Raw genomic sequence first — 27,464 nt, forward strand, 5'->3', positions numbered from 1 at the left:
GCCTAACACGATTCTGCATATGTCTGTGAGGGTGTTTCTGGATGAGATTCTCACTTGGATCCACAGAGTGAGTAAAGTAGGTTGTCCTCCTTGCTATAGGTACGGCCTCATCTGGTCAGTTGAAGACCTGTGTAGAACACAAGGGCTGAGTAAGAGGGAACTCCTTCTGACTCACTACCTGAGCTGGAACGTGGATCTGGAACATTGGTTTCTGGAGTTTAGACTCACAATGAAATATTGGCTGTTTGGGGTCTTGAACCTGTCACCTTGTGGACTAGAAATTACACCATTGGCTCTCTCAATTCCCTGGACTTGAACTGGGCTCTCCTGAGCCTCAAGCTTGCTGACTACAGATCTTGGAACTTCCAGCCTCCATAATTCCATGAGCTAATTCCTCATAATAAATGTCTTCATGTATAGGAATGGGATAGATAGGGGCGTAAAGGAATATCTTAAGGAATTGAAATGTCCAATATTTATATCAGAGTGTTGGCCGCCCTGGTAGAAGCATTTGCCAGAATTGATTGAGTTCTAATGTAAGAGTCCTGTATTTTGTTGGATTCAAATTATGCCCCAGTAAAGCCTTATTAACATATCAAGAAAATCACACAACTAGTTAATGGCAGAGATTGCATTACAGCAGATTTCTGTGTAATCTCCAAGTGCATACTCTGACTTCTATATCACACTAACCTGCACAGTGGGAGGTATATGCAGTGACTAATAGTGATTACCAATATGCTACTTAGAAACCTTTCAGGGTTCATGTTTTCTACTCCAGCATTTCTTATTAATTTGAATTATGAGTTCGTATTTAATTAGACAGGATGATCGATTGAGATTGGTGTTTTTCAGTGCATTGCATTTATTACATTCCATCAAGGAGTAAGGAGATGGCACACAACTGAATTCTCCAGGTAGCTTAAACTCCAGTGTAACTTTTTCATTGATCAAATAAATGAGCTGTTAGACTGGTGTCACGGGAAATCTTTTAACAAGAGTGATGTATATCCCCTCCTTCAGGGTATAATGATTATTATGGAGCCCTTTGCTTGACTGCGAATGTTGTGAACTTCAGCTCTTCCCTTCTGCTGTGTGTCTTCGTATAGGCAGACAGATAGCTATACCATTACAGGCTTACATTCAGAGTCATAAGGAGGCGAATTTCTTTTTGTTCCCACACAAAATGGCAATGAGATAGCTGAGTTTTATTTTTTTTCCCTCTGTTTTTTAACTGGCAGAACATCACTTCTCAGTTTTCAACACTGCCCATTTTTCTGACCTCCCTGCTTAGTTCTCCTTTCTGCCCAGTTTATTATCTTTTATAGTTGCCTGTATAATATCAATGCATGCCATTACGGAAAATGCTCAGCAGTCATAATTACAAGACACACACTGATAGAAGTCCTTGAATGGTGAGGATTCCTTTCTAAATTTGTAACAGCTATTTTACTTGAATGCATCATACGTTTTTGAGAACCAATAGGTTTGTTGGAGATCATAAATTTACCATGTATATCTAGTGGAAAATGGAGAAGTGCAAGCAAATTACGGCATGCATCAACTGAAAACGCTTTTTGTATTTTGTGTGGCATGTTTTATTTTGTGTGTGTGGCATTTAGTGGTTTCCTATATGACTCTAAGCCAGATTCCCATTGGCTTTCAGACCCTTTAGGCAGGCTTGGTACGCAGTGGGGTCTTTTTCAGGAACAAGGTTGCATGATGGACTGATCTATAGGAACCTCAGAGAATGGAAAAATCAGAAAGAAACTGGGACCAATTCAAAGCCATAGTCTTTCGAGAGATGGTAGTCCTCAGTAAATTAATATTTCCTGATTCAAATCTATCCCCAATCCAGGGAACTTGGACTTATTTCTTTGATTTTTACTTTTAATTTTAATTATTTCTTTTATTATTTTTTTTAGAGGTTGGGTCTCACTTTGTTGCCCAGCCTGGAGTGCAATGGGGCCCCTATAGCTCACCGCAGCCTCTAACTTCAGAGCTCTAGCAATCCTCCCACCTCAGCCTCCCAAGTAGCTGAGACTACCTGTGTGCACCACCATGCCTGGCTAATTTTTAAATTTTTTTGTAGAAACAGGGATCCACTATGCCAGCCAGGCTGGTCTCGAGCTTCTGGCCTCAAGTGATCCTTTTGCCTTGGCCTCCCAAAGTGCTGAGATTACAGGCATGAGCCATTGTGCCTGGCCCATGAACTTGTTTCTATGGAAGAGAAAGAATACAAGTCTAAACAAAACAACAGCAAAGTAAAGCAAAGCCTAGCATGGAAAGAACAAGGATCCTCGTTCCACTTCAGGGCAGAGTGAAGCTAGGCACCCCATTTCAAAGCCTCAGGGTGTGGTGCAAGTGCTCACTTGAACATGCTACATGGTAGTGCCTGAGTCAGAGGTGTCTGCTATGGTGTTGGGAAGACCAGTATCACACCTTTGCAATGGAATATTTTAGTGTGTACAGCAGCATGAAGTGCCATAATGATAACCCATATTTATTTTTTTAAGATGATGGTGCTTTCTCTTGGTTTTACTAACTTCTTACAGAGGTGCATGCTGTGATTTCAGTCAACGCCATGAAATCTACACAGTTTTAAGAAAGTTATTGTAAAATACTAGACTAATTGTTTGGAAAAGTTGGGAAAATCCTGCTGATTCCACCAAATACTGTTGACCTTTAGCAAATAGCTGGTTCACTTTAGATTTGAAATCATATCCTGCCAGCATAGCTGAAAGTTTGTTGAAGGAGGCCAATACATTTGGCCAAAGAATCAGAAACCACTAGTGTAGCAGAAACAGAATGAAAGGCCTAAGAGTTAATTCCAAATGCTCGGCAACAGCGCTACCAAAGTTGTAGAATGATGGCCAGAGTGTCATGTTCTTGCTCTGAGGAATGGTTTAATTGAGGTATGAGGCAGAGGCACAATTTCTTCAGGCACAAGGAATTGGGGGTACAATGCTCTGGTTTTTTTTTTTCCTCTTTCCCTTCACTTATTGGAGGCAGCGTGCCTAGCGAGAGCATGTGTTCTAGTCTGACCCTCTGTGCTCTAAGTTTTACAGGGTCACATTCGTATTTAATATGCGGGGTCTGGGATGGTTTAACACCGCTCTTGATTGGGTGGGAAAATAAATTCTTCTGGGATTTGGATTTATTCTGTCATCGATAAGACACAGTAGCAATAAAATGTCAATGTAGAAATAACCAGTTCCCACTGAAATCTACTGAGATCCTTAGGTTCCTTTGGGGAAAATGGGTAATTTTTTTGAGTTTCTTCTTCTGTAAAAGGGTGTGGGAAGAGGGCTTCTCCCTGCATAAGTTTCAGATTTGATAAACCTTCTTTAGTGGAGATGCTGTGTACACTGTTTACTTCTGGTTGTTGAAATAGAAAGTAATCATGGGCATATGATTTCCAATGTGAATTTCAAATAATTTTAAAGATGAGTCATAAAAGAAATTTTGTTACTTTGTGGTAACTGGCGTGATCTAACAACAAGCAAACATTTGCTAAATGAAAAATGCATCCATTCATTTTGCCCAATGGGAATAATTTATTTATACAATAAGCAAAGATACTGCTTTTCTTGTTTTTAAATTTTGATATTAGGCTGATTTATTTTTTCTTCTTTGGTGTCTAAAAGTCTCAGAAGTTGACTGTAGTATTTATTTCAAAGGTCATTATGGTGGTTGTCTAGCCAATTTGGCATCTCTTGTTTCTTGTATATTCCCAGTTGAGTCTATGATGTGAATTTGATTCCATGATGTGAATTTATGGCTTATTTATATGGTTTTGGACAGTTTTTTTTTAACAATGGTAATTCAAACTTATTTTTAACTGTGCATTTTGGTTTTAGAAATTTCCCATCCTGTCTTGACATTTGGAGATGGATTTTAATAATTTACATGTGTAAACAGTAGAAAATATAACGCATTTGTGACCACCAAGAATAATTCCAGGCACCAAGGAGACATTGGTGGGAATATGGAGTCTCCTGTGCACTCTCTTTGCATTTCCACAAGAACACCTATTAGCACAAAACTCCTGGTCACTCTGCTTTGCACTCACTAGCCCCCAGGTGGACAGACTCCTCGTACCTACTCTGAGCTTGGGACAAGCAGTTTGGAGTACATAGCTCTTTCTTCCCTCTTAACCTTCACTTCCGGGAGGCAGGCTGCCCAGCAAGAGCATGTGTTCTCATCTGATCCTCTATGATCTATGTTTTACAGGGTCATATCCCCATATAATGTGGGGTGGCTGGGATCATATAGCACTACCCTTATTTGGGTGGGGAAATGAAATCTCCTTCTCAGATTTGGTTTTAGCCCATCATTGATAAGCATCCCATGCATATCTTCTAATCTAGCCTTCATCGGCAATAAAGGTGATAGTTAACCTTTATTGCCAATGAAGGCTAGATTAGAAGATATAGTTTAGATATATAGTTTCTTAGTCATTTCCCCAACTGCTTTGCAGAAGACAAAGAAGTGTGATTTGAGAAGGCTCAAATACTAAATTCTAGCACTTTATCTGTGAGCCTTGAGGAATAGACATGGATTGGAATTTGGGACCACACCATGAAGAATTGAGGGAGGTTTTGAGTAGGGGCTGGGCTCATGGCTTCAGGCCTTGGGATGACCAAGTGGCTTGGCTAGAGTTGAACATTTTTCCCTTTGGTGAGTCACTCCAGTTTTGGTCATACTGATCGTAGACAAATGTTTTCACAGTGACAGGTCACCTTAGGCAGACCTTCTAGAGAAAAAGAAGAAGGAGACTAGCCTGAGCATGCATGTGTGGGATTCAGCAAAGATGTGAGTCTTGGGGTGCAGGTGGAGGCAGCTTCACATTGGATCACACAGGCCTTAAACATACAAATGGAGGCTTGAAGACTTCCAAGACGTCATATATGAAGAAAGGACTTGATTCCAATAAATTATATATTTTTTTAATATACTGAATTCTCAGATCTTATGGTGTGAAAATTGGCAATCTTTTTTGTTTGTTTGTTTGTTTGTTTGTTTTTATTGAGGCAGGATCTTGCTCTGTTGCCCAGGCTGGAGTGCAGTGGCATGATCAAGGCCCACTGCAGCCTCAACCACCCAGGCTCAAGTGATCCTCCTGCCTCAGCTTCCTGAGTAGCTGGGACTACAGATGCACACCGCCATGCTCAGCGATTTTTTTTTTTTTTTTCTTGTACAGATGGAGTTTCCCTATGTTGCCAAGGCTGGTGTCAAGCAATTTTCCCACCTCGACCTCCCAAAATACTGGGATTATAGGTGTGAGCCCCTGTACCTGGCCTCTTTTGCCTTTTTTCTTTAAAAAAATAAGGTGTTTTATAGTCAGGATCTCCTGTCAGGACTTGAAATTGCATTGAGTTCAATTGTGGGACCGTCTGTGTTTGGAACCACATATAAATATGTAAACTTTAAGGTTTCCTGAAATTTATTTTTTTGTCTTGATTTCTTAATTTTTTTAATTGATATATAATAATTGTACATATTTATGGGGTACATAGTGATAGATATGTTATGTACATATTATGTATAGTGATCAGATCGGAGTAATTAGCATATCCATCATCTCAAACATTTATCATTTTTGTTGTGTTGGGAACATTCAATGTCCTCCTCCTGGCTATTTTTAGAAACTATTAATAACAAGCAATCATTAGCAGAAGAATAAAAAATAGCTGATCAACTCTACTGCATTTGAAGTTGTTAACTGCAGTTACTCAAGTAAAGTATGGAGGGAAAGTCTCTTGAATTATTTCCTCAGGTTATTAAGAGCCTCTCAGCACCATATGGACTAAGTTAGTTTTAGGTTTGAATATTATTTCAGCTTATAAAATGTCTCTAGGTGTCAAAACCCAATTGTAGCATGACCTGTGGCAGAGTGGTAGATTTTAATAAGTGAATGCATGAATTGAAATGAAATGACATGTCATTTCTATAAAATGACTATGTTATCATCTTGATTGAAGGAAATAAGAGAAATTATTCAACTTGGTCATTGCAAACCAGAATAAGGCAAATTACAGGTCTTTGTCTGAACAGTTCTCTGGGAATCAGATTTGCTCAGGAAACCAGGGAGTAACTGGAGAGTTCCAAAATGCATGCTTCTGTGGAAACTCTAGAAAACTCCTCAAAAATACATTCTAGAACACCTTAGACAGGTGGAAGCTGGGTCAGAAAACACAAGAGAATAAAGGAACTCCAGTTCAGCACTTAATAATAGTTCCTTCTTGAAGGAAGATTGATTTCCATGCAAGCTGAGCTTTTAAAAACTCAGCCAACTTTTCAGAAAGGACATAGAAAGAGTAGAGGAGACTAAAACATTAGAATCTTATCCCACTAATGGAGAAAAAGGTAAAGCCCAAAGAATTGCTACTCATGGTTTAGAACATTCAAATGCAGAAAAAATTCAGTTATGAGTAGAACAAGACAGAGGATGCAGTTGTCCACAGACTGCTAGCAAAATAGCTGAAAAATGATTATCACTGGAGCCTATTTAGATTTCTGCTGAGGGTGATTCTCCAGTATGCAGTACAAGAAACCTGAGTCCAGGTTTGGGTGGGCTGAACTCTAAAACTTTTGGAGCCCACAATATGTAATTATTACAAATTTATTTTTAATTATTTATTATTATTATTATTTTTTTTTTTGAGACGGAGTCTCGCTGTGTCACCCAGGCTGGAGTGCAGTGGCAGGATCTCGGCTCACTGCAGCCTCCACCTCCTGGATTCAAGTGATTCTTCTGCGTCAGCCTCCCTAGTAGCTGGGATTACAGGCATGCGCCACCACTCCCAGCTAATTTTTGTATTTTTACTAGATACGGGGTTTCACCATGTTGGCCAGCCTGGTTTCTAAGTCCTGATCTCAAGTGATCCACCTGCCTCAACTTCCCAAAGTGCTAGAATTACAGGCATAAGCCACTGTGCCTGGCCAGAAAATATTACAAATTTAAATATAGAAAATGAAGTAAGAAAATTGCACAGCTATGTAGACTCGGAAAAGAAATCACAACAAAATGCAAATTTTAGAAATCTGACAAATATCAGAAACATCAAATATCCAGAAAAAAAGAGACAATAATTTCTTAATTAACACTAAACTTCCTTGTGTAATACTTTTTCATTTTATTGCTTCTTCATATGACAGAATAACATTTGTAGTACCAGTGTTCATAAAGAGACTTGAACAAAAATTTATTCTTTCTTCTAGCATGGCTACTAGCATTTAATAATTTATGGCTGGGTGTGGGGGCTCACGCCTGTAATCTCAGCACTTTGGGAGACTGAGGCTAGTGGATCACCTGAGGTCAGAAGTTCGAGACCAGGCTGGCCAACATGGCGAAATCTCGGCTCTACTAAAAATACAAAAAAAAAAAAAAAAAAAAAAAAAGTTGGGTATGGTGGTGCATGCCTGTAATCTCAGCTCCTCAGGAGGCTGAGGCAGGAGAATTGCTTGAACACAGGAGGCAGAGGTTGCAGTGAGCCGAGATCACGCCATTGCACTCCAGCCTGGGCGTCGGAACGAGACTCTGTCCCCCACCCCCAAAAAAAATTATTTATAGTTTTAAATAGTTTCTTTTATCTTCAAAAGTCATTATGAGTAAAGTTATTTAAATTTCAGAGATTGTGTCAAATTTAGGAAAACGTGTTGCAAATTTCTTTTTCAACTGTGCTATAAGAGTAGAAGAAACTTCCACAGATTAGGTTCTAGTTTTATCCATTTCAAGTCTTGTTTCTTTTGTATTTCAAACCTACTTGCTGGAAACCATAGAACATTTTCGTGTAGAGATGATGCAGCACACTTTCATGTCATGTCCCCAAGAAAGTCAGCACAGTGGGTGACAAGAGGATTCCTGGAAGCCTCTCCTATTCTAGAATGTTGCTGTGGATAGAATAGTGTTCATCCCCCCATATGTTCACCTGTCCTAGGCCTCAGAACCTGCAAATATGCTAACTTCCACAGCAAAAGGGCCTTTGCAGATGTGATTAGGAATCTTGAAATGGGGAGGCTATTCTAGATTATCCAGGTGGGTCCAATATAATCACAAGGTCCTTATAAGAGGGTCAGAGAAGGAGACATAAGGGTGAAAGCTGAGATTGCAATGACATGGGCCCACAAGCCAAGGAATGCAGGAAGTCACTAGATGGTGAAAAAGGCAAGGAAACAGATTCTCCCCTAGAGCCTCTAGAAGCAAGGTCAGCTTTGATAACCCAATTTGGACTTCTGACATCCCGAACTGTAAGATAATAAATTTGTGTTATTTGGAGTCACTACATTTGTGTTAATTTGTTACAGCAGTGTATTAGTTCGTTCGCATGTTGCTATAAATAACTACCTGAGACTGGATAATTTATGAGGAAAAGAGGTTTAATTGGCTCACAGTTCCACAGGTTGTATAGGGAGCGTGACTGGGAGTCCTCAGGAAACTTTCAATCATGGCAGAAGGTGAAGGGGAAGCCAACATGTCTTACATGGTGGAAGCAGGAAGAGAGAGAGTAAAGGGAGAGGTGCTACATACTTTTAAACAAGCAGATCTCGTGAGAACTCACTCATGAGACAGCACTGGGGGGATGGAGCTAAACCATTAGAAACCACCCCCACAATCCAATTAGCTCCCACCAGGCCCCACCTCCAACACTGGGGATTACAATTCAACATGAGATTTGGGTGGAGATACAGAGCCAAACCATATCAAGCCTTAATAGGAAACTTATATAGCTGACTAGCATTACCTTAAGTATAGAAAAAATGTTGAGATCCAAGAAAAACATTCTACTAAATGGAAATTAAATATTACCCCAACTCATTCAACTCTTAACATGATTCTCAAAATGTACTTCTACTAAATGGAAATTAAATATTACCCCAACTCATTCAACTCTTAACATGATTCTCAAAATGTACTTAGATAGTCCTTCCCAACCTAATTTGAAGGGTAATACAGTGGGAGAGATTTTGACAGCAAAGACACATAGAGGTCTTAGTTGATTGCAGTGAAAGTCTCTTACTTTTGCAATTATTGCAGTAATATTGGCCAGGTGAACTGGACCAATTATTAGCACTCCTGGCCAGGATTCCAATTAGGCATGTGAAGTGATTCACTCAAGTGCAAGGTTCCTGTCCTTACTTAACATTTTAATATTTTGTTCATTGTGGGACTTTCTTGCATTAATTTAGATTTTTATTTTATTTTATTTTTATTTTTTTCTGAGACAGAGTCTGGCTGTTGCCCAGGCTGGAGTGCAGTGGCACAATCTCGGCTCACTGCAACCTCCGTCTCCAGGGTTCAAGAGATTTTCTTGCCTCAGCCTCCCGAGTAGCTGGGATTACAGGTGCCCACCACCATGCCCAGCTAATTTTTGTATTTCTAGTACAGACAGGGTTTCACCATGTTGGCCAGGCTGGTCTCGAACTCCTGACCTCAGATATGCCCACTTCGGCCTCCCAGAGTGTTGGGATTACAGGCGTGAGCCACTGTGCCCAGCCAGATTGTTAAAATAATGCATTAAAATAATACTTATTCAGGTTACTTTCCTTTTGGGCATGCTCTTAAATTTTGTGCTCAAAACAAGTGCCTCCTTTAGTTCAGTTTTGCCCCAACAATAGAAGTGAAACCAGAGCTTCAGGTTTATTTAGCTGTACCATAAATCTGCCTGTGCACCAGTTGAAGAAATATGGGAAGAAAGCAGAATCTGTCCATAACAGGCAGGTTTTGAGGCCTCGGCATAGTGAGAGGCAACAACAAAAGATTCAGCTGGTGGACTCACAACACAACGTGGGGTCCCATCACAATACAGAACCCATCCCAAAGGCAGCCATGTCGTTCCAGAAACATAGGGCTCGGAGGGCAAAGTGAAAATGGAAAGGTAGTGAACGTGTTCACACGGAAGGGCCTCATACCTGCCTTGACATCTCCATCAATTTGCAAGTTTTAGAAAACAGATCTCCTAAGATATGTACCCTTGAGAGAAAAAGCACATCAAAATTTTGAATATGATTAGAGATTCTTGCATTTGTACATCAGTGTGTGTTCCTGCACCCATGTTTGGATTCCTGGATCTTATGAAACACACACTCATACATAGCACATGTGGCACATCCTTAGGGGCCAAGTTAAACTTTTTTTGTTGTTTGTTTTTTTAGACATAAATGGGGCTGCAGTGCAGTGGTGTGATCATAGCTCACTGCAGCTTCAACCTCCCAAGCTCAAAGCATCCTCCTGCCTCAGCCTCCCAAAGCTTTGAGATTACAGGTGTGAGCCACCACCCTCACCCCAAATTAAACTCTTGATGCTGTCACTATTAGGCATACTGATCATGGGAAAGAGACAGTAGTCTCTCAGCCTCCTTGGGGTCTCCAAGGAGGCCAGACATATTGTTTCTTCCCTGCCACTTCTCTCTGACATCTCCTTGTCCCTGCTGTGATACAGCATCCGTATCTGATGAGTGGTCACACAGTTGTTGTGGCATGTAGTCTGAGAAGAGGAATAATGTGCATGCTGATTGCTTTGAAATAGAGAATTGGGTCTGTTTAGAGTTTTCCCTTCCTCCATTTTTGGATGCAGCCTTTTTCCAAGAGAGCAGGCATTGTGGACTCCTCTTCCTCACCATCGTATTGGCGAGCGTTCCCCACCCAGAGAGGCTGGAAGCAGAGGTCTCATGGGGGTGGGGGGCTATGAAGACGTCCATTTTTCTGCACATTGAATCTATATCTTTCAATCCCAATTTGCCAGGCATAAATTGTAAATTTTGATTTCCAACTGCTTGACTTCTCTCCCTATCTCTCAGTTGTTTCCAAATTCAGGTAAGGGAAAACTGATGTTAATAGGTTCCCTTGAGAGGTGACAGCGTGCTGGCAGCCCTCGCTCGCTCTCGGGGCCTCCTTGGCCTTGGTGCCCACTCTGGCCGTGCTTGAGGAGCTCTTCAGCCCGCCGCTGCACTGTGGGAGCCCCTTTCTGGGCTGGCCAAGGCCGGAGCCGGCTCCTTCAGCTTGCGGGGGTGGTGTGGAGGGAGAGGCGCCGGCGGGAACCGGGGCTGCGCGCTGGGCTTGCGGGCCAGCCTGAGTTCCGGGTGGGCGTGGGCTCGGCAGGCCCCGCACTCGGAGCAGACAGCCGGCCTGCAAGCCCCTGCCAGTGAGGGGCTTAGCACCTGGGCCAGCAGCTGCTATGCTCGATTTCTCACCAGGCCCTAGCTGCCTCCCTGCAGGGCAGGGCTCAGGACCTGCAGCCCGCCATGCCTGAGCCTCCCCTCTCCCCCTCCCCTCCCACCCACCATCGGCTCCTGCACATCCAAAGCCTCCCAGACGATGATGAGCACCACTCCCTGCTCCACAGCACCCATTCCCATCAACCACCCAAGGGCTAAGGAGTGTGGGTGCAGGGCGCGGGACTGGCAGGCAGCTCCACCTGCGGCCCAGTGCCGGATCCGCTGGGTGAAGCCAGCTGGGCTCCTGAGTCTGGTGGGGACTTGGAGAACCTTTATGTCTAGCTAAGGGATTGTAAATGCACCAATCAGCGCTCTGTATCTACCTCAAGGTTTGTAAACACACCAATCGGCACCCTGTGTCTAGCTCAGGGTTTGTGAATGCAGCAATCCTCACTCTGTATCTAGCTAATCTTGTGGAGACATGGAGAACTTTTGTGTCTAGCTCAGGGATTGTAAACGCACCAATCAGCACCCTGTCAAAACGGACCAATCAGCTCTCTGTAAAACTGACCAATCGGCTCTCTGTAAAATGGACCAATCAGCAGGATGTAGGTAGGGGCCAGATAAGAGAATAAAAGCAGGCTGCCCGAGCCAGCAGTGGCAGCACCCTCGGGTCCCTTTCCATGCTGTGGAAGCTTTGTTTTTTCACTCTTTGCAATAGATCTTGCTGCTGCTCACTCTTTGGGTCTGCACTGCCTTTATGAGCTGTAACACTCACTGCCAAGTTCTGCAGCTTCACTCCTGAGCCAGCGAAACCACGAATCCACCAGAAAGAAGAAACTCCGAACACATCCTAACATCAGAAGGAACTAAGTCTGGACACGCCACCTTTAAGAACTGTAAGACTCACCGCGAGGGTGGGCGGCTTCATTCTTGAAGTCAGTGAGATCAAGAACCCACCAATTCCGGACACACCCTTAATCTCCAATATTGGAAGGTCAGTGAGTCTTTGCTGAATCCGTAAACAGCCTCATGTTTATGACTGCCCTCCCTTTTATGCATCTGGGTAGTTTCAAGAAAATATGAATCATTTAGCTAAGATTACCATAGGAGAGAAGACTAAGATTACTCACTCTAATCTTAAGTATATTTTACATTTGAATTTGATTAACTTTATTTTTTGGTGACTGCCATAAAACCACTTATGCATCCTATCCTTGTTCTTAAGAAACATAATTTTCATTTAAAGCATCCCAGTGTATTTTGTGTGTATGTGTGTGTTGGTAGGAGGAGAAGTCGTGTGTGTGTGTGTGTGTGTGTGTAAATAAGGGCTTTAAGCATGTACTTTATTTAGTTTGATTTGAATTCATCTGTTTTAAATTCAGGGTGAAAAATAAAATCCAAGTTTGACAAAGAAAGAGAACAAAAAACATTATAAAAGTCACCAATTTTCAAACACGTCCTTCATTTGGAAACAAACTCTCAACCAACAATGATTCAAGCAGGCAGATCTAAATTGATTGGTTTGGTTTTAGATTCCACCAGATTTTCCAGACTGGGAGCTCTTTGCTTATGAAGCCGCCTGTGTGCTAAGTGGCCAGGATATCAGACACGTTGAAAACCAGAAATGCTTTCACACTGTCCAGTTCAATCAGTGTGACAGAGCCATGTTCCATATGTGTAGGTCAATAGTTTTAACCTGGCATCCGTGGCTAAAATTTGAACCGAAGACCCAAGTGTTTTCCATTAATGCATTTCTAGTTCAGATATATCTTAAAAATCTCTCTTCTGAGGCATTCCTCAGCCTCTGTCCACTCACAGCCAGTCCCCTAACCATTCGTCTGGGTCTTATCTGTCATGTGTGTGTAGGTCTCACTTCAGCATCTTTAAGGGCTTCAGCATTTTTAAAAAAACAATGATTCTTTTTCTTCAAAACATTCAGAACATTTAAACGGCTGTGAATCATCCAAATAACAATCACAGTTTATTTGAAAAGGTACAATTAAGATATTGAATATTGTTATAAGATTCTTGTGTGTGCTGACTGGTATGTTAAAGACCAAAGAGTGATACTATATTCATTTTGGTTTAGTGCCTCTTTCTGCCCCAATTCCTTGGCCAGAATTTGCAGAAATTTTTACTAAGGACAGTGTCTGTGTGGCTGGCATACCATCCTGTTGTGTACAAGCAGAAATCAGACTTGTGACCTACCCAAATCCCCATCACCCTTCTTCTCAATACTCATCAAAAACCGCATTGCCACCATCTCCTGGGTGATACTGAGGCTTCTGCAAAACACACAAAAACAAATGCCTCTTATCCAAAAAAAGTGTGTGTGTGTGTGTGTCTATGTATGTGTGTGTGTGTGTGTGTGTGTGTCTATGTGTGTGTGTGTGTATGTATGTGTTTTTCTCATCTTAACTTTCTTTTTCTTTCTTTCTTCTCTTTTTTTTTTTTTTTTTTTGAGACAAGGTCTCACTCTGTTGCCCAGGCTGGAGTGCAGTGGTACAATCACGGCTCACTGCAGCCTCTGTCTCCCAGGATCCAGCAATTCTCCCACCTCAGCCTCCCCAGTAGCTGGGATGACAGGTGTGCACCACCATGCCCGGCTAATTTTTGTATTTTTTATGGAGACGGAGTTTTGCCATGTTGCCCGGGCTGGTCTTGAACTCCTGGGCTCAAGCAATCCACCCACCTTGGCCTCCTAAAGTGCTGGGATTACAGGCATGAGCCACCGCGCCTGGCCAGCATCTTAATTTTCACTGTAGCATCTCCAGTGTTTGTTTCATCATATTGTTCAGAATGTTTCCCTCTTTCTCTGTGATGTATGAGAAGTTGTGCCCCACCTCATATTGTCAAGTACAACACACGATGAGGAATATTAGAACTATAACATCCTTCAGGCTGAAAGATAACTTATTAGTGCTAACCACTGCTGTTATTATTCCTGCTGCCATTTTACTGTTGGGAAAACTGGCAATTAGTGTCCTTTCCCAATGTGCATAATCCCTTCTGAGAATGGGTTTTGAGAAAAATGAGAAGGTTTGCATGGGATGTGGGAGGTGGAATGAAGTGGAAGCTATCATTTTCCAGAGGCCCAGGCTACTGGAAGCAGCTCTTTCAAAGAGCTCTACCCCATCTTCCACGTCATGGTTGTGATGAAACCCCAAATGCTGCCACACTTTCAGTGATTTTCCTTTCTGGTTTGAACCCAGATTCATCCACATGCTCACAAAGCTCTGACGGTTAACTCAGTCACAGTCAGCCAAACTGTGGCCTCAAAGCTCATGAACCTTCTCCCTCAGAAAGACAAACAGAAGAGCAAAACCCCTCCCTAAATAGCATTCTTAGTTCTCAAATTCTTTAGTAACCACCCTCACCCTCAAATGCACAATGGTATACATTTATTTGTTGGTTTACATGTATGCCCTTTGTCTACCTTACTGGACTAAAGTTGCAGAGATGGCTGGCCAACTTAGCCCCATTTAGTCTAACAGTGCTGTGAGGAGTAAGGTCTGAGACAAGTTGCCTGATAGGATACATGTTAACCCATTGAATTTGTATTTCAGAAAAGCAATAAATGTGTTTTTTTTTAAGTATAAGCATGTCCCATGCAATATTTGGGATGTGCTTAAACTAAAAGTTATTTGTTATTTATTTGACATTCAAATTTAACTGGGTAACCTGTCGTTTTACTAAGTCAGGCAGCCCTATCCCAGGAGCATTGTTACTGATTGCCAAGAGCACCAGTCATTTATCTTCTTGCTTCCAGCTTCCTTCCTGCTGTCTGCTGCTATCCCCTGTGTCGCGGGGTGCTGAGATCCTACAAATACATTTCCCAGTCTCGAGCCTCTGAGTATGGCTGTTGGATTAGTGATTACCAAAGAGAAGAACTTGCATGAGTTTTGAAAGGGTCGGGGTGGGGGTGAACTGCGTGAGATTGGAATATGGGGCTCTTCCAATGGGAAGCACAGGCAGGAACTGGAAGGCTTTTGGGTTCCCTCCCTTTGTCCAGAGCCTCCATAAGGGAAAGACTGGCTCCCATGTGGTCCCCAGGCAGTGTGGTCACAGTGAGGCAGCAGCGTCAAGCACAAATGCAGCAGCCTGCGGGGCACGGCAGGTGCAGGCTCTGGCTCAAGCCATGGTGGTGACGGGCTGGCAGCTTCAGGCTCCCAGAGTCCTGAGACAGCATCAGGGCCCTGGGCTCCTGCATTCCTGCAGGTGGTGGTCTTGGTTCTAAGAGCCTCAGTGGTGGGGGATTACGGGCTCTTGGTAAAACCATTGTCTCTTTCACTCCTTCAGCACAGAAGTGGTAGGAGCTTTCTGCAGTTCTTAATCTCTTGACCATCTTACCTTTCCTTTCTACCTTCTTCTGGATCTCCTACCCCTTTCTAAATGATTCATTTTCAATAGATTCCTTCTGTTGAAATGCATAGGGTGGTAATGCCTTCTTACCAGACCCTGCCAGAAACAGTGAGCTAAGTCTTTTATTCTTATCATCTTCAATCAACAAGAGCCTCTCATGCATCATTACATTCATCATTTCATCACCAAACACATCATTACATAATCAGACACGTCATTACATCATCACACACATCATTACCTCATATGTGCACCTCCCACTCTCCACCTAGACACAGGGAAGAGAGGAAGGCACCAGGAAATCAGAGTGGTAAAGAAAAGTTTAGGAAATCAGGTGGTTTTAAGACCCTTTATTATGACTTAAATAAATTCTGAAATTAGTTTCTTTAAGGAAGGCCCCTAAACCGGAAATAAACATGAGTAAGAATTATAGTCATTTTAGCGACCATAGTTTCCCCAGGAATTATTGCACTAAGGCATTTAAATTTTTTTCCAAATACTAAAATATTTTGTCAGCTTTATTGACCATTCTTTCTAACCCCTCAGTAAATTATATCTCTATCTGAAGTGGAACATAGGAGATGCCCTAAGCTTCTCAAAGATGTTTTGTAACCATCTAGGTAAGAACTGTGTCTAATGGAAATGACAGGCATAATTTATTTGTGAAAGCAGAAATGAAATTCAACCTTGACAACAGATTGGGCATTTTTCCATAATGCCATGGAACTGAAATTCTTGTGATGTAGATTAAATCGTGGAATTTGACTTATTGTTCAAAAACATTAGTTCAACTCTAAACAGTTGAATTACTCAGCAGCTGTGTACAAATGTATGATATAGATAACAAAATATATTAACAATTTCCTAGATCTACAGAAATCTATCACTGCTTTTTAGGATAAGTTTGACTTTTGTTCAAATAAAAATGCAAAAGGAAAGTGTATCCTAAAAGGCAATGACAGTTTAATGTGTTTCTGACATGCAACCTTCAAGAGATCCGTATATGAACCATTTTGTGTGGATGGTACAACTCTAAACATAATGATATGTGGAGATTTGTATACAGAATGTTTGGCAAAGAAGAGTCAGGATGAATAAAGTGAAAGGAAAGACATTCCCAATGTTATTTTTTAAGTGATATGAGATGCATCAAGTGAGATGTGTTTTACAAAACTTTATTCAGCGTTGATCCTGACAGAAAAGAAGCAGGAAAAAACAATTAATACACTTCTATGTCTTGAAAAGTAGCAATTTTCATTTTATTGTGCATTTTGCTTGATAGTTTTATATATGACTTCCAGTCAATATTTCATCTGGAGGACTGAGCAGGTATTATGATTCCTATTTTATGGGTGAGGAAAGGTCAGATTGCAAGGTGAATGTCACCTGCTCATCAGTGCATACCTGGCCAGGGGCCACGTCTTCCAGATTCCAGCCCACACTGCATGGGTGCCAGCATCTCCCTGTTGCTCTTCTCCTCACACTGATATTAATGAAGCACATCTACTTTTAGTCAATAACCACTTTTATGTTACAGACACATAACAACTGAAAAATAAACATCTATATAATTAATCTCAACTAAGCCAGTTAACCCTTACTTTTTACCTAGGCTGTATGCTGAAATGTGTGCCTTTTCTATAAAGGGGTTTGTATTCCTCTCATTATATAGTATCAGGAGGAATCACTCTAAGATAAAACAGTTTATCTCCAAAAGTCTGCAGAAAATGTTGATAACAACCTGCAACTCTCTGGTAAAGGACTGTGAAATGCAAAACAAACCAAACCAAGCCCCAAGACCTACTTACTAATGTAAGATGATGCTATGATACACTGCATTCGTCTTTAGCTCTTTAGCTGTCTAAATTGTGTTCTGTGAGAGTCTTAAATATCTTCCCCTTATCTCCTTAAGAAAGTCCTAAATTCTTAGCTGATTTTTTTCCTTTTTCTTTTTAGAAAGGGTCTCGCTCTGTTGCCCATTCTGGAGTGCAGTGGCACAATCTCGGCTCACTGCAACCTCCGCCTCCCGGGTTCAAGCGATCTTCTGCCTCAGCCTCTCGAGTAGCTGGGACCACAGGACTACAGGTGTGTGCCACCATGCCCAGCTAATTTTTGTATTTTTAGTAGAGACAGGATTTCACCATGTTGGCCAGGCTGGTCTCAAACTCCTGATCTCAAGTGATCTTTCTGCCTCGGCCTCCCAAAGTGCTGGGATTACAGGTGTTAGCCACTGTGCCCGGCCCTTAGCTGGTCTTTGAGGACACAATGCTGTCCTGTGCATTCTTTCCCAGACATGGCCTCACATCAACTGGAATCCCCAACCAATCACTGTCTTGCATTGTTTCTTACATACATTATAGTTTCCACTTTCTGGTACTGGTTCTCTTCCTTCTAGTTGCAAGTACCTGATACCTCTGTCTATCGCAACCTTTCTTCATGGCCCTGCTGAAATGCTCCATCCTCCATAAAGCATTCATTCATTGATTGCACCAGCCAGAAGTGAAGTCTGCATCCTAAGATTACATACAGGTCTTTCTTCAAGCCCTTTATTCCAATCATATCCATACAGCTCTGGATTGTTTTAATGAATGTCCGTATCTAATCTCTCCTGAGAGACCCTAAATTCCCTTGGGAGAGGGACTTTATTTTAAAGGTAAGGCTGCCTTCAATCTTCTTTATTTAGTTATAGCTGCTATAAACCTTCTTTAACATTAGAAAAAGCACACCAATATCTACCATTATTTAGTATTTATTAAGTTCCTGTTATATGCCAGGAATTCTGCAAAGGATTTTACATATGCTATTTCCATTTGCCTTGAGAATTCTGCAAGATAGTGTAAACCAAAAGGTATCTGAGACAGGTCTCAATCAATTTAGAAGTTAATTTTGCCACTGAGAAGGAAATAACCGTGAAGGAGGTTTGTGCCTTTCTCCAAAGATAATGTTGAGGACTTCAGTATTTAAAGAGGAATAGCTGGCTGGAGGGGAAAAAGGAAGGGTATGGTCACATTACTGAATCCACATGCTGCAAGTGAAAGGAAGCAGATTGGGGAATAGTCAATAATATATTTATCTCTTGCTCCATAAATCAGCACTTTACATAAGATAAGGTGAACACAGAGTAGCTACCTATGGAGACATTTAACCTTTTATCTTAGCTGTCTGCAGAGGAACAAGAGGAAAGGCAGTTTCTTGCACGACTCAATTTTCAGCTTAGTTTGTTTTCTTCTGGCATAGTGAGTTGGGGCCTCAAGTTTTTATTTTCCTTTCAGAATAGATATTACTATTCATATAAAAGGTCCCATAACTTATAAAAGAGTGTCAGTGCTGGTGTAAGTCAAATCTGACCTAACTCTAGCCTACCGTACTGATATTACACTGTTGTGCAATCATGGTCTGCTATGATTTGAGTGTTTGTCCCTTCCAAAATTCATGTTGAAACTTAATCCCTGATGTTGAGAGGTGGGGCCTTTAAGCGGAGCCTGGGTCATAAAGGCTCTGCTGTCAAGAATGGATTAATCCACTTATTAATTAATGGATTAATCAGTTTATGAATTAATGTATTGATGGGTTGTAACAAGAGTGGGACTGGTGGCTTTATAAGAAGAGCAAGAGAGACCTGAGCTAACACACTCAGCTTCCTCACCATGCGATGCTCTGTGCCTCCTGAGAATGCTGCAGGCTGCAGAGAGGTCTCCTCCAACCCCCAACTAGCAAGAAGGCCCTCACCAGATACAGCCTGTTGACCTTGGAGTTCTCAACCTCCATAAGTGTAAGAAATAAATTCATTTTCTTTATAAATTACCCAGTTTCCAGTATTCTATTACGAGCAGCAGAACAGGGACTAAGACATGGTCTCAATAATAATCTCAAAAACTATTTCTGTCCTCAGAGGTCATAATTGCGTTGAAGACTTAGGTTCCAAGCAGGGACATACCATAAAGTGGGACACTACACATAATAGAAGTAAAATTGCTCTTCTTTCAATCACAGAGGCAGAGCTCATTAATTCTGACTGCGAGGAAGGATTTGAGGTAGGCTTAATAGAAGAGATAATATTTGAGCTAAGCCTTGAAGGAGAAGGGTGATGTTGACAGAGGAGAAGATGGAAGGGCATTTTAGAGAGAGAGAACAGGTATGATTAAAGCCACAAGCTCCATGAACAGGGATGAGTTGTTGGAAGGAAGGGGTGTAGATGTGGAATAGGGAGTGAGTTATGAAGCTGCAACAAAGACTAAAGTCCAACTTGGAACAACGCTGAATGCAACAGACAGGGAGTCAGCATTTTATCTTTATGAAGTGGGAAAGCATGGAGTGGGAAACTGACATGCTCAGAAATTTGTTTTGAGCAGATGGAGCTATGAACAGCATGAGAGGATATATCTAAGTGTATCTTTTAACTGAGATACATATCTAGAAATGTGCATTTTTTAAAAATTCCTGACTTACTACCTAAAAGTCTACACATGTCTTCATTTGTACATCCATTCTGACCAAGTTGGAGGTAAAATATTTATATTGTAGAACATCCAGACTCACCTCACAGCCAAACTGCTGTGAGCTACTTTCTGTTTATTTTTTTCTAGTTACATTTTTTTTTCAAAAATAAACCTTGTATTAAGGTGTTGGTGTTGATTTAGGGGAAAAAATAATATCACATGTTTTCTGAAAATTACAACTTAATGTAAAATAAATAGAAAATGTTTTCCATAAACCTGTTAGTTTCCTAGCTGAATATTTTGACTATCTTTTGCTTGCCTGTCTACTGCACAAATATTTTATCTTTTAACATGTCAAACGTCAAGGAAGTTATGACAGACAGGCCACATCCCCACTTCCATAAAGAAGAATCATAATTGTCCCTCTTAGTGCCTTGTGCATTTTAACAATTTGAGAGGAAACGCAATCTTTATGTAAAGAAGGTGCCAATTTAAGCATTTTGTCTCACCCATCTGCCCTCTGATGGCCTCTTATAGATGTTCTGCCTTTTAAGAATAAATTAGGCCAAGTGCAGCAGTTCATGCCTGTAATCCTAGCACTTTGGGAGGTTGAGGAGGGAGGATTTCTTGAGTCCATGAGTTCAAGACCAGCCTGGGCAACACAGGAAGACTCCACCTATACGGATCATCAAAAAATTAACGGGGTGTGGTGGCATGCACTTGTAGTCCCAGCTACTTGGGAGGCGGAGGCAGGAGGATCAGTTGAGCCTGGAAGGTTGAGGCTACAGTGAGCTGTGATGGCTCCACTGCACTCCTTGAATAAATCAGATCCATGAACACTTTATCCATTATTGGGGAAAAAAATAAGTCTTATCCTACACTATACATTGTTACACATTGTTTCTTGACCAAATGAATCCATGTTATGCTTTTAAGAGCTCATATATATTAAAATAATTATTAAAATCTGGAGAGGTTCATGCCTGATACACTTAGGCTTTGTGTCCCCACCCAAATCTCATTTTTAATTGTAATCCCCATAATCTCCATGTGTCAAGGGGAGAGACCATGTGGGAGTAGTCGGATCATGGGGGCAGTTTTCCTCATGCTATTCTCGTGATGGTGAGTGAGTTCTCAGGAGATCTCATGGTTTTATAAGGGGCTCTTTACCCTTCACTTGGCACTTCTCCTTCCTGCTGCCTTGTGAAGAAGGTGTCTGCTTTGCCTTCACCTAGTGCCATGATTGTAAGTTTCCTGAGGCCTCCCCAGCCATGCTAAACAGTGAGTCAAAACTTCAAGTTTCCTATTCTTCCCTAAAATGGATAAATGTTCAACTGATTTAATGTAGCTAAAGGTCTAGCAATTAAGGGAATGTTGCAAAAATTAAAGAACAGGAACAAAAAGGCTCTTCTTCTTGGTAAAGTTATTTCCAAGGTAAAATAGGTCAGAGTCCTTTTTAGTATTAGGTTGTCTTTATGTTTGGTGGTATGGCTGCAATAGAGTTCATAGCGTCAGGCCACTGTGGGACCATTCTTTCCTGCAAGTTCTGGTATCATGAATATGTTTCTCTGAAATGATTTAACTTCTAAACTGGTACAGATCTCAGTACTTACATGTGAAGGGGCTGGGCATGGTGGCTCATACCTGTAATTGCAGCACTTTTGGAGGCCGAAGTGGGCTGATCGCTTAATCTCAGAAGTTCAAGACCAGCATGAGCAACATGGCGAAACTTCATTTTTACAAAAAACACAAAATTTAGCTGGATATGTTGGGGCACGTGCTTGTCATCCCAGCTACTTGGGAGGCTGAGGTGGGAGGATTACTTGAGCCTGGTTGGCCAAGGCTGCAGAGAATGAGCCTTGATCATGCCACTGCACTCCAGCCTGGGTAACAGAACAAGACCCTGTCTCAAAAATAAAAATAATACATGTGAAGGATGAGCTTAACATAAATAGACTGTGCTAGGGACAAAAAATATTTAAAAACTCTAATCCAAAAGCTTTTGACATTATTTTTCTCTTTTTTGAATGATTAGAAGTGTGAGACATTGAAAACCTCAAGGATCACATGTAAGGCAATTAGAAAACATTCCACCAAAGACTCAGGGGAGCATGAAGTATCTGTCAGTGAACCAGCAGGCAGGAGAGCTGATGTTTGCAAGAATGCAGCAGAAACTATAATGCACATTGCTATGCTAAGTTAGCTTGTTCTTACTCAAATCATTAAAACAATAACCTCATTTTCTGTCTCAATAGAATCATTCTATTAAGAGTGTTATACGTTTTATAGATGTAGAAAGAACTTAACCTCATCTTCAGTGCTCCACCTGGGTGGGTGTGGCTGATGCATTTACTTCATTTCGAACTCCAAAAAGCATATTGGTTTATATTCATTAACTTTACTGGTTCCTTTTCTCTAAAGAACCCAAGGTGCTCTCGAGAGCTGCTTCATATAATGAACATGTAGTGCCTCTTAAATCAGGAGAACAAAGAGGCAGTCAAGGAGAAAGACAAGTAAATGAGGAATGAAAGACCTTGAACATGAAAGTGGGTTGAGTTTGATGATGCCATACATTTGGCATTGCTTATGCAGTTTTCAGTAAACTAAAATCATTTTTTTGATGCCATTGGCTGATCAATAAGACCAAGAGGTGATAGAGAACACCAGGTATTCAATTCCTGTGACTTCAGAACATCAGTTATCTCCAAGTGCTGATAACATCATTGATAATATAAATGATTTCTCAGGTGTTTAAATCTAGTGTTGACTTTCTTGAATCTGACACATTTTAGAATGTTTTCTCAACAATTAATGCCCTTTATTCCATCTTTCCATTCAGTGTCCCTTCCCCACCGCCATGCTCACACTTGATTCTTGACTGACCACTTCCATGTTTTCTTTCTCTTCATAACCATTTTATTTTTTCAGCCTGCATTTTCAAAGCCACATCCTTCTGGTTTCTTGTATTTGCTTGCCTTTTGACCCCAGCCCCTTTTCATTCCTACAATTTCCTTTCTTTTTATCCTGCTTTTTCTCCAGAATGTGGTTTTTCTTCCACATGTCTCTTTCTGCTTTGCATGTCCGGCTGAAGATTCCTCTCTCTGTCCTCTGTGTGTGCTAACTCCATGGAAGCCCTTTCTCCATATTATACTTTACATCAAATTGTTTGTTATCCCCCCAGGAAGGTTTTTTATTCCTTTACACTTTCTCCACTTTCCACATCTAGGTGACCACATTGGGCATACTTGATTCCAGTTCCTTCCCATTGGTGGGTGCTCAGCTGAAAATGGCAGCTCTGTCTCCCTCCCCTGTCACTGGGACTCTTCTCTCCAAGGTGAAGGACCATCTGAAGTTTTGTTTACGGAATTATCAGGGGTCCTGAATAAGGACTGCCTTCCTTATCCAGGCACAATTCCCTGATTTCCAACCAGACACCAGGGAAGCTGAGGACTGAATTGTGCCACCCCCACCACGGAAAACTCCATATGTTGAAGACCTAACCTCCAATATGATGGTATTGGAGATGGGGCCATTGAGAGGTGATAAGGGTTAGATGAGTTCATGAGGACCTGTATTAGTTAGGGTTCTCTAGAGGAACAGAACTAATAGGATAGATATATACATAAAGGAGAGTTCATTAAGTATTAACTTACATGATCACAAGGTCTCTTACATGATTGCGAGCCCATCTGCAAGCCGAGGAGAAAGGAAAGCCAATCCAAGTCCCAAAACTAAAGAACTTGTAGTCCAATGCTTGAGGGCAGGAAGCATCCATCATGGGAGAAAGATGTAGGCTGGGAGGCTAGGCCAGTCTAGTCTTTTCACGTTTTTCTGCCTGCTTTATATTCTAGACATGGTGGCAACTGATTAGACGGTGCCCACTCAGATTAAGGATGGGTCTGCCTCTCCCAGCCCACTGACTCAAATGTTATTCTCCTTTGGCAACACCCTCACAAACACACCCAGGATCAATACTTTACATCCTTCAATCCAGTCCAGTTGACACTCAGTATTAACCATCACAATGGCCGTGTAAGTTACTTCAGTCGTTGTGGAAGACAGTGTGGTGACTGTCAAAGACAAAGACAGAAATACCATTTGCCCCAGGAATCCCATTACTGGGTATATGTGCAAAGGAATATAAATTGTTCTGTTATAAAGACACATGCACACATATGTTCATTGCAGCACAATAACAAAGACGTAGAATCAATCTAAATGCCCATCAATGATAGACTGGATAATGAAAATGTGGTACATATACATGATGGAATATTATGCAGCCATAAAAAAGAATAAGATCATGTCCTTTGCAGTAACATGGATGGAGCTGGAGGCCATGACCCTTAGCAAACTAATGCAGGAACAGAAAACAAATTCCACATGTTCTCACTTATAAGTGGGAGCTAAATGATGAGAATATATGGACACAAAGAGGGGAACAACAGACACTGGGGCTTCTCAGAGGGTGGAGGGTTGGAGGAGGAAGGGGATCAGGAAAAATAACTAATGGGTACTAGGCTTAGTACCTGGGTGATGAAACAACCTATACAACAAAGCCCCATGACAAAAGTTTACCTATGTAACACACCTGTACATGTACCTCTAAACTTAAAAGTTAAAAAAAGAATGCAGAGTATCTCCACTGTTATTCAATATGATGCTAAAGGTGTTTTTCTAAACAAGAAAAATAAGTAAACCAGTTAGAGGCATAAGGACTAGGAAAAATATTAATTCCTATTATTTTTTAGATGATACCTGGAAAGCTTTAGATAATTAATGATCAAACTAATTCACAAAGTACAATAATTCAGTAAATTGGCAATAAAAATAACATACAGAAGTCATTAGTATACACCCAAAACAAAAATTTATAGAGTATTCAGTATTAGAGAAAACTCTATGTACAATTACAGCAAGATGACATACCCCTTAGAAATAAAGATAAAAAGAAATGTGCAAAGTATATAATTTAAGAAACTTTTAAAATCTCCTGAAAGAAAAAAAACGTAGATTAAACAAAAGGCCAAACATCCTTGAACAAGATGGCTCAAAAACATAATGAAGTCAATTCTAAATTGGTGAATTTATAAAATTAATGTCACAATTTTTGAAAATTACGAATTGTCTTATGGAGTAAGATTAGTTGACATGGAAGTTCATGTAGAATAACCAGCAGGCAAGAATAGATAGAAAAACCCTTAGTAGAGTCAAGCCCTTTCAGATTTTAAACACATTATTAAGCATGTATAATGAAAATAGTATGTTACAGGTGCATGAGAAGACAGACTAGAGGAATGGAAGAGAACATCTAGAAACAGGTAGAAGTACAGAAGAAGGCAGTTTCGTATTTAATAAGGATGGTATCTCAAACCACTGGGCAATAATAAATTTTTTTCTTGAGACAGGGTCACACGCTGTTGCCCAGGCTGGAGTGCAGTGGCTCAATCAAGGCTCACTGCAGCCTCAGCCTCCAGGCTCAAACAATCGTCCTGGCTCAGCCTCCCGAGTATCTGGGACTATAGGTATGCACCACCATGCCTGGCTACTGTATTATGTTTATTCTTAATTTAGAGACAGGGTCTCAATATGTTGCTTAGATGGGTCTTGAACTCCTGGGGTCAAGCCATTCTTCTGCCACAGCCTCCTGAGTAGCTAGGACTACAGGTGTGCACCACAGTGTCAGGAATAATGGATTTTTAAGCAAATGTTGGGACAAGCTGGAAAATGATAAATTTAGATCCATACTTCATTTGTACACAGGAGTAAACTCCAAATGAATCCAGTATCTAAACATACATGCACATACACGTGCTTAGATGTATGCATACCTACATAATACAGCCATGTAAGTACTGGAAGAAAAATGAATGAATTCTTCTATAATCTCAGTGTGGGGAAAAGGCTAAGTATCACTCAAAATCAAATGCAATCAAATATATATAACATTTGAATATGTAATTTTCTAAAAATTTGCTGGGCAAAAAATGCAATTAAAAAGTCATGAGAAATATAGACCTGCGCCACATAAGAATATTTCAGTCAATGACAGACCACATATTTGATGGTGGTCCCATGAGATTACACCGTATTTGTAGCATACTTTACCTAAGTGTGGATAGGTTTAGGTACACAAATACCATGTGTAACATGTGTTACAGTTGTCTACATTATTCAGTGTGGTCGCAGGGTGCACAGGTGTGTAGCCCAGGAGCAATGGGCTACAATATACAGCCCAGGTGTGCAGTGTGGGCTGTGCCTTCTGGGTTTGAGTATGTTCACTCTAAGATGATTGCATAAGGACCAAACAACCTAAAGATGCATTTCTCAGGAAGTATTCCCAGCACAGAGTTGTATAAGTAGCCTCATAAAGGAGCTGATGTTAATACATTTTTAAAAATTGAAAATTGAAGGAAAAAAATTAAAAAAAAACATATGCTATGGGTACAGGCATATTTCTATTTAGATACTTTCTATCATGAAAATATTATCCAAATATAAATATAAGATTAAAAGGTTTCTAAACTGAGTTTAAAATTCAATCAGATTTTAAAGATAAGTGATATTCCTCTAGGCAAGGCCATGGGTCAAAGAGACCTTTAAACAGCAAACTGGGCCTACAATGTAACCAATTTAAAAACTAAACTTAATTTACATTTAGAATTTATCTGATAAGACTCACTCAGGGCAATCTTAGCAAATTTGAGGCTCAGTATCTGCTTCTGAAGCTGGGAGACAGAATCCCTGAGTTCATCATTTTCTTTCATCACTTTGTCCACTGAACTTAGGAGCAACCAACCACCTTCATTATGTTCCTTGGTTCTCCACATATGATCAAAGGTATTATCTATAGAGTCACTAAACTCCTTGCCTTTCACAAGTAGTGAATCAGGAGTGTCAAATGCATTTATTTTGCATAACTCTCTAAACATTTCACACCAAAGACTATCAATGTTCTCCATACTATTAGAAATAGAGTCCTTAACATTTTGGGGTCTAATCATATTAAGCAACCAACTCCAGAAACCCCAAAACTAACTAAAGAACTCCATCCTTAATTTCTATTCCTCTAGAACCACTCCTGGTACCAAAATCTGTATTACTTGCAGTTCCCTAGAGGAACAGAACTAATAGGATATATATATATATATATATAAAGGGGAGTTCATTAAGTATTAACTCACATGATCACCAGGTTCCACAACAGGCCGTCTGCAAGCTGAAGAGCAAGGAGAGCCAGTCCAGTCTCAAAACTGAAGAACTTGGAGTCTGATGTTTGATGGCAGGAAGCATTCGGCATGGGAGAAAGTTGTTGTAGGCTGGGAGGCTAGGCCAGTCTAGTCTTTTTTTTTTTTTTTGGCCTGCTTTATATTCTAGCCGTGCTAGGCAGCTGATTAGATTGTGCGCACTAGATTAAGGGTGGGTCTGCCTTCCCCAGCCCACTGACTCAAATGTTAATCTCCTTTGGCAACACCCTCACAGACACACCCAGGATCAATAC

The 27,464-nt window shown here is 40.9% G+C and overlaps 1 long non-coding RNA gene across 1 annotated transcript in view; it reads left to right on the forward strand.

Annotated features, from left to right (window-relative positions):
• Positions 1-20,159, forward strand: part of LOC134760932 (uncharacterized) — a 215,954-nt gene extending 195,795 nt beyond the window's left edge. The window contains exons 2-3 of the long non-coding RNA XR_010139061.1: positions 11,881-12,156; positions 17,481-20,159. This is a non-coding gene — a long non-coding RNA (uncharacterized LOC134760932). The remainder of the gene's footprint in view (positions 1-11,880; positions 12,157-17,480) is intronic.
• The last annotated feature ends 7,305 nt before the right edge of the window (positions 20,160-27,464 follow it).

This window comes from Pongo abelii, chromosome X, assembly GCF_028885655.2.
Source record: "Pongo abelii isolate AG06213 chromosome X, NHGRI_mPonAbe1-v2.0_pri, whole genome shotgun sequence".
Taxonomy (NCBI): Eukaryota; Metazoa; Chordata; class Mammalia; order Primates; family Hominidae; genus Pongo; species Pongo abelii.